General features: G+C 39.5%; 1 protein-coding gene across 1 annotated transcript in view; it reads right to left on the reverse strand.

Annotated features, from left to right (window-relative positions):
* The window catches only part of LOC122655359 (RNA pseudouridine synthase 3, mitochondrial), a 31,286-nt gene extending 24,268 nt beyond the window's left edge, over positions 1-7,018 (reverse strand). The window contains exon 1 of the mRNA XM_043849560.1: positions 7,014-7,018. The gene's annotated coding sequence lies outside the window, so the exon portion shown is untranslated. The remainder of the gene's footprint in view (positions 1-7,013) is intronic.
* Between the last annotated feature and the right edge of the window lie 3,235 nt (positions 7,019-10,253).

Genomic DNA, 10,253 nt, shown 5'->3' on the forward strand with positions numbered 1-10,253 from the left:
CGTGATAGGTTGGAAATTTGGAATGAAGTATGAGTATTTAGTATTGATCATATTGGAATGATGTATTAGTATTTGATGTATAAGTTTTAAGTGATTCAAGTCAGAATGAAAGAGGAGTTGATAGAGATCTATGTTAAGATTGATGTATTTTACATTTTTTAATTTCTAATGCTTATTTAAGTTGTTTTATATTAAATGTATGCTTTAATTGCTTTATACTACTAATTATGTGTAGAATAGGGCCTATTAGTACGTTGGAGCCTACCAACCTAGAGTCTGAAGTCGAACTCCTATTTAGACTTTGATTTTTCAAAATCTGATAGTGTCATTGTGTTTAAATGGCCCAAAACAGGCTGTATACAAAGTTTCATGACTAAACTCCAACCAAAACCATGGAACGAGTTCAAAAATAAAAAAGTGCACCAACTTGCCGACATCTCGATCCAACTCGATTTTTGGCCTAGCCGAAAGTAGGTCCGAAACCAAGACCTTGAACCATGTGATGCAGAGCATCCAGCTGATCCAACCAATAGCCCACCATGAAGAAGGCATGATCACTACTTTGTTAAGAAGTATGCTAGGCTAAAGGTCCAGTCCAAGCCCACAGCCGAGCCCAACTAAGAAATCATGTGCATAGGCCCAAGCCTGGCCAACAGTAGCAGGCCTAGCCCATGGTTAATCCTCTTGGGCCTAGGGCCAGATCAAACCACCTTGGCTGGCCCTCTTTATTCTTGTCTTTTGAGTTTTCCTAAAGTCATTGGTAGTAGGTTACTAAAATCATGTTTTGTAACTTAAAGTCATTAGTGGTAGGTTACTAAAGTCTTGATTTTAACTTAAAGTCATTGGTAGTAGGTTAATAAAGTCTTGGTTGTAATTTAAAGTCATTGGTGGTAGGTTATTAAAGTCTTAGTTGTAACCTAAAGTCATTGGTGGTAGGTTACTAAAGTCATGATCATTAGTGGTAGGTTACTAAAGTTATGGTTGTAACCTAAAGTCATTGGTAGTAGGTTACTAAAGTCATGTTTGTAAGTCATTGGTGGTTGTAACTTATAGGCATTTATGCCTCTATCCTCATACTAAATAAAGAGACCATGGCTGCTCATGGAAGGAGGAATTGCAACCAACAAATCAATCTCTTTGTGAGTTCCTTATTTGTTAGCAAGGGACCTTGGGTGGATCTCTCTTGGTGGTCTAGGTGGGACTCCTACGGCTAGGACACTAGTGAGACTCTAGTTGTCTAATTTATCTTTTATTTGTCATCTTTATCCTCAAGCATCCATCATCCATTACAACAGATCATCTTCAAGTAAGTTATCAAGATATCTTATATTCTGTTCTTGCACCCTTCTTCCATTTGCACCCCTTTGCTGCCTTTAAACCCTATACATAACCCTTTAGCCGTGGCTTTTCTTTATCTCCATTCAAACTAGCAGCCAACCATCCTAATCAACCTTAACCTTATCAAACCCATTTCAGTTCAGACTCTATTCTCTACCAGTTTTCGATCTTGGCGTGCTAACCATTTTAGGTCTGCACCAAATTGGTATCAGAGCTATGTCTGGTGAAGAGAATAACCCCCACTCTCTTGAAGAAATTTTTACAACTATGAGGCAGATGCTTAACTCCATGTAAGAGATGTCAACTCGTATATTAGCAATAGAGTAGCGATTACCCTCTACTTCTCACCCTCTAATAAAAAACATGGAGGCTGAAAATGAGCATCATCCACTAGCCAGATCGTTTGCAGCCAGCAGAGTTCCTTTAAGGACCAACATACATGCACCACCATCACTACCACATCAGCCACCAATCTTTGAGAATTACATGCAACGTATTTTGAGCAAAATGCGGACCAATATCCCCGAAGGCAAGATGATACTCACAAGGTCAAAATGGATCTGAAAGAGTACAATGGAAAGTTCGATTCCTAGATATTTCTTGATTGGTTAAATGTTGTTGATGATTACTTCGATTGGTATGAGATGCCCGAGTTGAGAAAAATCAAATTCGTCAAGACCAAATTAATTGGTCCTGCTTGGGAATGGTGGAAAATGCATGAAAATATAATGGCAGTCAAAGGCACTTCCATTACATCTTGGGAGGAAATGAAAGATAATTTGAAAAATAACTATCTTCCCCCTTCTTTCATTGATCGACTTCATAATCAGTTTAACACCCTCCATCAAGGAACCTTGTCTATGGTTGAATACATAGAACAATTCACTTCCTTACTTTCTCAAACTGGTATTGAGGCTAGTGATGCTCAACTCATGTCCAAATTCAAGCTTGGCTTGAAACTTGAGGTTCGTAGAGCAATGGGAATTACTAGTATCTATGATATTAGGGATTGTTATAAAAAAGCTTTGGAAGCTGAGGATCTGCTAAAATTATCGTCTGGGTCTTTTAACACTTCCACTAGAGATGCTAGGAGGACTACTTTCAACCAATCAACCAACAATAAGCCCCCTTCTTCACTTAAGTGTTGTCCCTAAAACAATTGACAAAGGAAAGTCCCCTATGCAAGAGAGTGACAAAAGCCAAACTTATTATCATTGTAACAAAACTGGCCATTTTGCTAAGTACTATCCACAGAAAGTACGACGTGCTAGTCTTACTGTAGCTGAATTTGAATCTAATGATGATGATGTTGAAATTAATGATGGTTTACCCCTTGATGAGTAAGATGAACAGGTTTTTGAAAACCAAGAAGAGGAGCTAGAATCTCATGAATGGCTGAAACATAAGGTGAGGTTTGGCGAAGGCAATGCATATTCTATAATAGAATGGCCTGTGGACCCAAAGTAGCATAAGTTATTGTGGACAACGATTGATGTGTTAATGTTGTCTCATAAAGTTTTATTGCAAAGGTCAAACTCCAAGCCGAGAAACATCCTCAACTATATAAGGTATCTCTCCTCAATGGGAACTCTATAATGGTTAATCAAAGATGTTCGGTTCCCCTTAAGTTGGGTTTCTATGAAGAAGAAATCTGATGTGATGTCATTCCTATGAGTATGACCGATGTTCTACTTGGTAGACCATAGATTTATGACAATGATGTAACACTTGGCGGTAAGAAGAACCTTTGTTCTTTTGTTTTCAAAGAAAAGAAGATCATCTTCAATCCAATGAACTTGTAAAATTCAAAGCCACAAAACCAACCAGTCAACAATACACCAGCTCAAAAGTTCAACAAGAAGCTGGAAAAAGGTACCTCCAATGGTGTTAAGCTTCTAGCTGTACCACGCCGAGAGTTTGTAAAAATAAGTGCTGAAACAGGCTTGTCGTCGCCTTGGTCACAAAGGCAAATATCCTCATCCCCAAAGTTACTTATCCCATGCCTATCTAGACTCTTTTGAATGATTTTGCAGGTTTTATCCCAGATGAACTTCCAGACGAGTTGCCCCCAATGAGGGACATTCAGTATTCTATCAACCTTGTGCCAGGGTTTATCTTACCAAATCTGCCTGTATACTGATTGAGCCCAACGGAGCATGCAGAGTTAAGGAGGCAAGTTGAAGAATTATTGAAGAAAGGTTTTCACCAAGAAAGCATGAGTCCTTGTGCTGTACCGGCCCTTGTCACCCCAAAGAAAGACGGTTTATGATGAATGTGTATCGATAGCTGTGCTATCAACAAGATCACCGTGAAGTATAGATTTCCAATCCCTCAGCTCGATGACATGTTGGACATGCTTTTCAACTCCAATATCTTTTCAAAGATAGATTTAAGGAGCGGGTATCACCAAATCCACATCTGGCCCTAAGATGAATGGAAAACGACTTTCAAAATTAAAGAGGGACTCTATGCATGGAAAGTCATGTCTTTTGGACTTACCAATGCCTTTATTACTTTCATGAGGGTGATGACTCAGGTATTGCGCCCACTTATTGGTAAATTTTTGGTTGTGTATTTTGACGACATCTTGATTTATAGCAAGGACACAATCAATAACTTGGAGCATTTACACCATGTGATGCGAGTTCTCCGTTCGGCAAAGCTATATATCAACTTGAAGAAATGTTCTTTCATGCTGCCCAAGGTTCTTTTCCTTGGATTCATTGTCTCTTTCAAAGGTGTTGAAGCTGATCCAGAGAAGGTTCAAAGCATCGTTGATTAACCAATTTCAAAGACCATCATCGAAGTTCAGAGTTTCCATGGCTTGGCTTCTTTTTATCGATGCTTCATCAAAGGATTCAGCACCATCATGGCTCCTATAACAGAGTGTCTCAAAGGCAAAGGAAAATTTGAATGGACACCCGCTGCTACTAAAACCCACACTCAAATTAAGAAGTGTATGATAGAGACACCTGTCCTACGACTTCCCAACTTTGACATCATCTTTGAGGTGTCTACTGATGCTTCCACTGTTGGTATTGGTGGCATTCCTATGCAAGTTGGACATCCAATCGCATTCTATAGTGAGAAGCTTAATGATGCAAAACGGCGTTACTCCACTTATGACATGGAGTTGTATGTTGTGGTCCAAGTCTTGAAGCATTGGAGCCATTATTTGATTGGAAAATTTTTTTATCTTATTTACCGACCATGAGGCCCTCAAGCATTTACATTCACAAAAGTCGGTTAGCCAAAAACATGCCAAATGGGTAGTCTATTTGCAAGAGTTTGTCTTTGCTCTAAAATACAAGGCAAACAAGGAGAACGTGGTGGCCGATGCCCTTAGTCGAAAAATATTGGTGCTCAATACTTTTTCAGCCCATGCCATGAACATTGATCATGTAAAGACTGAGTAACCCATAGAAAAGGATTTTTCCGAGGTCTATAACACCTTACAGCAAGGTGGGACAAATTTCAGATACTCACTACACGGTGGTTATTTATTTAAGGGCACTTGTTTATGCATTCCCGCATCTTCCCTAAGGCAGCACCTTATTCGGGAACTACATGGAGGAGGGTTAGGTGGACATTTTGGGTGTGATAGGACTTTTCTATAAGTTATTGATCGTTACTATTGGCCTCACCCTCTCAAGGATGTTGAGCAAGAGATCAAACAATGTTGTACGTGTCAACTGGTGAAAGGAACTAAGCAAAATACTGGTTTGTACTCCCTGCTGCTCGTTCCACATTCGCCATGGGTTCACATAAGTATGGATTTTATGCTTGGTCTTCCTCCTACTCGAGACAAGCATGATTCTATATTTGTGGTTGTTGATCGTTTCTCCAAAATGACCCATTTTATCCCATGCCGTAAGACATCTGATGCAGGATACATTGCTATACTCTTTTTTAAAGAAGTGGTTTTCCTTCATGGACTCCTTGAGTCTATTGTTCGGATCGTGATGTCAAGTTCATGAGCTACTTCTAGAAAACTCTATGGCTGAAAACCAATACCCAGTTGAAGTTCTTTACGGCATTCCATTCTTTGACTGATGGGCAAGCAGAAGTTGTCAACCGGAGCTTAGGTAATCTCCTTCGTTGTTTGGTAAGGGATTACGAGAAGACTTGGCCATCTATTCTTGTCGAGTTTGCCTATAATAGCTCGGTTAACCGCATCATGGGTTGCACCCCTTTTGAGATAGTGCTTGGAATCCAACCCCGACATCCAATAGACTTGGTCCCACTCCCTCCTAATGCCTGGGTCAGCATTGAGGCGGATGAGTTTATTAGGCACATCACTGAGGTACATGTAGATGTGCATCGACGTATTGCCCTTAGCAATGATTCTTATACTACAAATGCTAATCGGCATTGACATTTAGTCACTTTTTCACCCCGTGATATGGTTATGGTTCGTATTCCTGCTGAGAGAATTATGCTTGAAACCAACCACAAATTGCACCCGCGAAAGATGGGTCCTTACAAAGTGCTCAAGCAAATTGGTCCTAATGCTTATCTCTTAGAGTTACCACCCGACATGAACATTACCAATGTATTTAATGTGTCTGATCTCACTCTTTACACCCATCATCATTTCGATGATGGTGATACCGAGCACTCCCTTCGTCTTCCCCAATTCAAGGCTGCCCCAAAGGATACCATTGAAGACATGCTTGATGACCATTATGTTGCAACTCATAATGGGGGGTATCACAAGTTTCTCGTTAAATGGAAAGGACACCCGAGAACTGATCTTAGTTGGATCCATGCCGATGATTTCAAACGCCTTGATCTGGATCTCTATAAAAAGTACATGACTATCCAGCATTCATCGGGGATGAATGATTTCAACATGGGGGAGTTGATGTAGAACATCCAGCTGATCCAACCGACAGCCCACCATCAAGAAGGCCTGATTACTACTTTGTTAAGAAGTATGCTAGGCTAAAGGCCCAGTCCAAGCCCACAACCCAGCCCAACTAAGAATTCATGTGCATAGGCCCAAGTCTGGCCAATAGTAGCAGACCTAGCCCATGGCTAATCCTCTTGGCCCTAGGACCAGATCAGACCACCTTGGCCGGCCCTCATTATTCTTGTCTTTTGAGTTTTCCTAAAGTTATTGGTAGTAGGTTACTAAAGTCATGTTTATAACTTAAAGTCATTAGTGGTAGGTTACTAAAGTCTTGGATGTTACTTGAAGTCATTGGTAGTAGGTTACTAAAATCTTGGTTGTAACTTAAAGTCATTGGTGGTAGGTTACTAAAGTCTTGGTTGTAACTTAAAATCATTGGTGGTAGGTTACTAAAGTCATGATTGTAACCTAAAGTCATTGGTAGTAGGTTACTAAAGTCATGTTTGTAAGTCATTGGTGCTTATAATCTATAGGCATTTATGCCTCTATCCTCATACTATATAAGGAGACCATGGCTGCTCATGGAAGGAGGAATTACAACCAACAAATCAATCTCCTTATGAGTTCCTTACTTGTTAGCAAGGGGCCTTGGATGGATCTCCCTTGGTGGTCTAGGTGGGACTCCTACGGCTAGGACACTAGTGGGACTCTAATTGTCTAATTTATCTTTTATTTATCATCTTTATCTTCAAGCATCCATCATCCATTACAACAGATCATCTTCAAGTAAGTTATCAAGATATCTTATATTCTGTTCCTGCACCTTTCTTCCATTTGCACCCCTTTGCTGCCTTTAAACCCTATACCTAACCCTCTTTCTATAACCCTTTAGCCGTGGCTTTTCTTTATCTCCATTTAAACCAGCAACCAACCATCCTAATCAACCTTAACCTTATCAAACCCATTTCAGTTCAGACCCTATTCTCTACTAGTTTTCGATCTTGGCATGCTAACCATTTTAGGTCTGCACCACCATGCTTGAAACTACTACGCAGAAAAAGGCTGACAGTTTGGTAGTCGGAATAAAACCTTTAGCCAAACCTTGAATCATGAATCTTGAAAAGTTTGTATCAATAGAGTGGAATAGGAAAATAAGTCTCGAGTAGCCAAACACTTGACTAATTTAGGATGTCCATGAAAAGAATGGGCACTACTAAGTACTACCATCTCATCAGGTTGGTTTTTTGGCATGGAAAATCTCCTATCATGCGTTGGTACCACCCTTACAATGTTGCTTACAGAAAGCATCCAATGCTGTCATGCTGATAGTGTTCTATTCTTAACAAGAAACATAGAACATCTGGGGCTTCCAATAAAAAAAGGACATACCTTGTACCTGGAAAATGGTATGCATACAAGGTTATAGATTCACACCATTCAATTTATCCCACAAAAGGAGATCATCACAAAATACACTTCATCAGAACTAAAACCATTGAAAATATAATTGAGTTTTTCGACGCTGCCCAAAAGAATAGGACTTGACAACCACCCAAATTCATTAAACCAAGTAGACTTTTTATGAAGGAGATTTCATGACTGAATGAGTCAGTTTCCCTCACTTCTTTTTCAATAAGTAAAGTGTTACCTGCGAAAATCTGAGAACAGAAGAGAAGAGAGAAGGAGAAGAAGAACTCACAACCGTAAGTTGTCAATTAAATTAATGAATAAAGGAAGATATAAAAATATATATAGGACTAAGGGCAAAGTAGGAAAAATCAAAAAGAAAAAAAAAACACAAAAATCGAGACCCCTTAGCATCAGGCGGTTATACCTAGAACCATTAATGGGCCCCACATCTTCACACGACACTTCTAATACTCCCTCTCAAGCTGGAGTATATATATCAATCATGCCCAACTTATTACAAATATAATCGATCCGTCCACTACCCAAAGGCTTTGTAAACACATCTGCGAGCTGCTTTCCAGTTATGACATGACTTGAAAGAATCAATCCATTCTGCGTCTTCTCACGAACAAAATGGCAATCAATCTCATATGCTTCGTCCTCTCATGAAACACAGGATTGGAAGCAATATGAACTGCTACCTGATTATCACACCACAGCTAAATGGGAACTGAAGTTTTAAAACCCAACTCAGATAACAATTGTTGTATCCACATCAACTCACATGTCAAATGTGTCATAGCTCTATATTCGGACTCAGCACTGGAACGGGCTATGACACTTTGTTTCTTACTTTTTCAAGAAACAAGATTTCCTCCAACAAATGTACAGTACCATGTAGTCAACCTCCTGTTAATTGGAGATCCTGCTCAGTCAGCATCTAAAAACCATTCAATTCGATTGTAACCATGATCTCAATACACTATCCCTCTACTTGAAGCTTTCTTGAGATATCGCAAAATACGGATAACAGTATCCCAATGAGAAGTCCGAGGAGAAGAGAGAAACTGGCTCACTACACTAACAGGAAAAGCAATGTCCGATTGGGTAACTGTTAAATAGTTCAACTTACCCACCAGTCTTCTATACCTCTCAGGATCATCAAGTACATCTCCCCCTTCAACAGTGAGTTTCACATTGTGATCCATAGGAGAGTCAATAGGTTTGGACCTAAGCATGCCTATTTCTGTAAGTAAATCCAAAACATACTTTCACTGTAAAAAAAAAAACTCCCTTCTAAGATTGAGCCACTTCAATTCCCAAAAAATACTTCAACTTCCCCAAATCCTTAGTCTGAAATTTTTGTTGAAGATATGACTTTAAATCCACAATACCTACTGAATCATCACTAGTAATAATATCATCAACATATACTATCAAAAAAATCCTTACTACACTTGATTGTTTGTAGAAGAAAGAGTGATCACCACCACATCTAGATAGAACAAACTCAAGAACAACTTCGGTAAAACAACCAAACCACGCACGAGGTGACTGTTTTAGTCCATACAAGAACTTTTTCAATCCACAAACCATTTGAAGGGTGGACTAGAAGAAGGATTGGTCCAGTCACTCTTCAATTCCTCTAGCACCAAGTTGTTAATTGTCCCATGTGAAGGGAGGCCAAGAAAATGGAAGATCAATAAGGGCAGCATTACTGATAAAATCTATAAATTGTGTGGCTCAAGATGAACTCCAAGGTCTACCTCCCCACTTCTCAGAAGGGGAGAGACAAGTATTCTAGTCCCCAACAAGCAACTAAGGCTTATCAATGTAAGGAATCAACTAATGTAGAGAACTCCATTGAGTGTGCCTTAATACTAGATTAGAATTCTTATACACAACAGTGAGAAACCAGTATTGTGGAGAGTTCAAGTAGCTAACCACCATATGAAAACACCAAGGACTTTGCCATAACAAATCAACTTGTAGAGGCTTTCCAGAAAAGAAGTATAATACCAGCCATGTTTGATGCAGGAGATGAGATATAGTTATCAAAACTGAGACTACAACTTAAAGAAAGAAAATCGGAAGAAGCAGTTTTGGTTTCGCACAGAAACAAAATGTCTGGTTGATGCGTTTGAGTAAGGGATCGCAACTCCCATCGTGCTAAGGGCCAACCAATTCCTCGGCAATTGAGCGCCAGTATAATCATGGAGGTTAGTAGATTAGTTTTCGGCCACCCACCTGAGCTTTAAAGGAATCCAAATTGTTAGGATGAAGGATAACCATATGCATGTTCGCCAGTAAAGTAAGCATGATAATAACGCGAACACTTTGCTCAGTCAAGAGAATGTCTCTTCAACGAAAATGTATCTCAGAAGCTAGATACTCAAAAACCCCAAATAAAGAACAAAATGACAAAAGCAACAACAAAAATCCAGCCGAGGAGAAAGATTAGAAGAAGAAATCAAGACAGCGATGTAGAGAGAAGAACCACCGACGATGGTCAAAACTAATGTCGACAACTACCAACCACGACCCACTAACAAAAATCTGCTTTGTGAATTACTTCTTAAAACTGATTCTAAGTAGAATTAATTACTTAATTAGCTTCTTCTAAGTGTAAAATGATATCGTTTGACATCAGGGG

Source organism: Telopea speciosissima, chromosome 3 (assembly GCF_018873765.1).
Source record: "Telopea speciosissima isolate NSW1024214 ecotype Mountain lineage chromosome 3, Tspe_v1, whole genome shotgun sequence".
In the NCBI taxonomy this organism is placed as follows: Eukaryota; Viridiplantae; Streptophyta; class Magnoliopsida; order Proteales; family Proteaceae; genus Telopea; species Telopea speciosissima.